Raw genomic sequence first — 4,257 nt, forward strand, 5'->3', positions numbered from 1 at the left:
CAGTGATGTACAGAAACAGCTACAGTATTGTATAGTAATATCATCTTCATTTAATACATGCACTGTTGATATTCTTTATATACAGTTATTATATAATCTGTATCAGAGATACATGCAGAAAACAGATCTTTGTTGCTAGAACAAATAATTGCAGCAATTCTCTATTTTCATATTATAAAGATAAGTTATTCTCATTTCTTTCTTCTCTCTTTTCTCTTCTTCAATCAATCACTAATTTCAAGCTGATATGAAAACTATTAAAACACTCTCAGAAATTCTCAAATTGAAGAGTATAAACTAATTAAATTTCAAATGCAGAAGAAATCAAATTATCTTCTATAGATTCAATTATTCATTCTCTCTTAAATAAAACAGCAGTTGCATCTCTTTCTCTCTCTCAATCAAACAAAACATGGCCTGTGAAAAGTGAGTATCATGTCAGATTATAATGACCAACACAGCCTCAGCATGCAGAGCTGTATATACACAGTGTATACTGAACTGAGAGACTGTGTGAGTTATGAACCAGCAGCAGCATTTCAGAGAGAGCTGTGCAGTGTGAAAAAGTCACAACTCTCAGTCACATGTGCAGAGAGTGAATTACTGCAGTAAGTGTATATGCATTGAAGTAACACTTTTTAATAATACTCAGTCTCTGATATGATGAAAATAGAGTCTCTTCATGAGATCTGTTTCTATCAGAAGTCAGAGAATCTTATATTTCTCAAGATTATCTTCATATATCTTATCTGTAAAATTAATGAAGAGAATTATTGATTTCAGTATTCTGTTCTTGATGTTATTTAAGTAACAGCAGAGTTCATTCTGATCACACTTTTTAAGTGTATATTTTCTAATTATTCACATTTATATAGATATATACTGATTATTTATTAGATAATGTTAAGACAATAACTCATCACAGCTGTGTTATTCTTACTATAAAAGATATATAATTGATGATGAACATTGTGAAGACTCTGAGAAGTGAGTATTTTGAGAATGCTGTGACTCTGCAATCTTGATTTTTTTTTGTTTTTATTTTTTATTTTTTTCTTTTTCTTTCTCTTCTTTTTTTCTTTCTCTTTTTTTTTTTTTTTATTGTGATTTTTTCTTGTTGTTTTGTTTTTTATTTTTTTATTATTTTTTGTATTTTATATTTTTTTTTTAATTAAAATGATATTAATTATGATCTGTGTTCAGAAAAGTAATGATATTTGATAATACTCTCTATTAAATTTTCAACAAATGAGTACTATGTTATGATATTATGTAAGTGAGAAATAATTTCATGATTTCATTTGATGTCATTTTCAATAATGAGATCAGAATGAAAATGTGACTAAGAATTTAAACATATTCTTTATCTAAGACTAGATTTTTATTTGAAAAGTGAATCTGAGACCTTTAATATTTGAAATAACAGGATTTGAAATCAATGTGATGAACACAAACCATGATCAGAAGTAATGCTTTTAGACAACATAACAACTGTAAAGTTTAATTCTGGTCTCAGACACGGTTATACAGTCAGTCTAATTATTATCTTATCAGAAGACATCTAGATATTCATAATATTATTGAGAAAGTTTTATATGAGAATTTATTATTATAACACAGAATAACTTTTCTAGAGTCTTTTTAATATTAGTCAGACTGATAGAATAGATTGATATATAATTCTACTATTAACAATCTTGTCAGTGACTCTGTCAGTGATTTTAATAATAACTTCTTTTTCAGAGTATTTCTTAAGCATTGACAGAGATCTGTGTAAGATTCATAGTCTTATAAATATCATCTTTGTAAATTCTATCATTGTTAGAAAATATCAAGCTTCTGTTTTAAGCATTTAATAAGATGTCTTATTCAGATAGCTAGACAAGTTTTAACATAAGATTATAATCAAGATTATCAACTTCATATGCATAGACATCTTCACATTGATATTCTCTCATATCTATATTTAGTTTCATTATGTAACAAGTATAGACATCTTTTAAATCATTAAATTCTGTGAGAAGTCAGAGTTTTAATAAGAGAATACACTGAAGATTATAATGTCTTATAACTGAAGATTTTATCATTGCATAGTAACATAGACTGCTGTCTATCATGACTTTTATATTATACATGTTATCAATCACAGTAGATACAAGAATTGCAATTATTGTTATTTTCTCTTTAAATCATTGTTGTCTGATCTCTTCAAGCTTCTGTTTACAAATTTGAACAGAAGCTAATCTTTTCTCTGTTTTATCAGAGTATTCTTATAGTTATCTTCTGAATCTTCTTTCACTGCAATGTGATTAATGTGAATAGACACTGATTCATTCTTTGAATAAGAAGACACTGATCTTTCTCTTGATTGAGAAGGCATATAGATCAATTGACAGTTAAAAGCAATGTGTTTTGTTCAGTTACAGTTGATGCATACTTTATATTAATGTTAATCAGTGACTTCTTCAGAAGTGATTTCAGAAACTCTGAAGCTTGTTTAAACAGCAGAAACTCTTGCTTATGTATAGATATTTGAATCTATTCAGTTTATGACATCTGCATCATTGCTGTTCTTCAGTGTGAATGTATAAGTAACTGAAGTATAACATCTTCTGCCACTGTTCTGTATACTCTTGAGCTTGATAAGACAGTCATTCAATGTCTGAAGCTGTGTGCAGAAACCTTCATAAGTCTGATCTTTATCTATACTTATAAGAGTCTGTAAGAGTTCAAAAGTTAATGTCTTCTTAAGCATACTAATCTTCATTTGATTCTCTCAAGATTGATTATCTACTTCTAGAATCTTGATATTGAAGTCAGAAATGAATGTTATAAGAGAAGTGTTTCTCTGTCAGATACTCTGTAATCAATGTAATACTTTCTATTGTATGACAGTGTCTCAGAACAGAATATCAAGATATTTGATAATATTATCAGATATTTACAACACTGATTCATATACTTTCTTTTATAAATGAAATTTCTATTTCATATGATTCTTCAATTGTTCATTGATATATCAATCTTGATTGATTAATAAATCAATGATATCTTCATCTACACTCAGTTTCATGAGCATTTTCATTCTTCATGATGAGTAGAGAGTGAGATCAGAAGCATTAAAATATACAGAAGTATTTAAGCATTCTTTCAACACTTTTATATTCAATTCTGTAGATGTTGAAATCACATGCATTAATCATTGAATCTCTTTATATTGACATTGTTAAGTTGCATGCATATCAGCTATTTATTGCTGTTGTAATTTCAACATTACTCAGAGTCACTGTGGTATTACTTTCATACTCATATTTGAGAGTTCTCTTATATTGTTGTTAGATATGTTATTCATTGAGTGTATGATATCTGTGAAATCTTGAAGAAGTGTAATTATATGAATATCTTATACATCTGAGTGTCAGAACTCTCAGGTCTTTTACTAATATTCTCTTTATAAGATCTTATTACAGAGTCAGAGTAACTGATAAGCAAGCTTCTATCTGAAAACTCAGCATTCACTTAACTGTTTAACTGTTTCTCTATTTCTTACACATTGTTACATGTTTAGATATCTCAGTGAGTAATCATTTCTAATGAGAAGATGATATATGAATAATTATTTCTAATAAGAAGACAATAAACATTTTTCTAGTGTAAGAGACCTATGCTGAATAGATCAGTATTATGTTAATAGGTCTTATATAATAAAGAGAAAAACATTAAAGAAGAAAAAGAAAGAGAAAGTACAAGAATCAGTGATTGAAGTGAATATTTATATGCATATGTGATAGTGTACATAGTGAAGCTTCAGAGCAGAAGAATCTATACACATTAGTAACAGCTGAGAATCAATGATTGAGAATGACTGAGAATCAGAGTGTATATGTTCATGACAGTCAAGAATCAGTGATTGAGAATGACTGAGAATCAGAGTATATACATTCAAGAATGAAGCAGTTGAAATCTGTGAAGTGTAATGAAATAGTCTATATGATTGATCGGGCGCAGCCCGTCACAATAAGATAAGAATTATGATTATTTATTAATAGCAGTTGATAACTGCTTATTTAATACTTTTTTATTATCTTATTAAACTGCTTAATTCATTCAAATTCAATCTCATTATTTATAAAGTCAGATTCAGATATAATAATAATATAGTTATTAAATAAGTTAAAGTGTGTATATTAATTCTCTAGATAAATCTTTAATTTTATTATAATTAATAAATTCAATACTGTGTTATCTACACTGACA

The sequence above is a fragment of the Blastomyces gilchristii genome, assembly GCF_000003855.2.
Source record: "Blastomyces gilchristii SLH14081 genomic scaffold supercont1.12, whole genome shotgun sequence".
NCBI lineage: Eukaryota > Fungi > Ascomycota > Eurotiomycetes > Onygenales > Ajellomycetaceae > Blastomyces > Blastomyces gilchristii.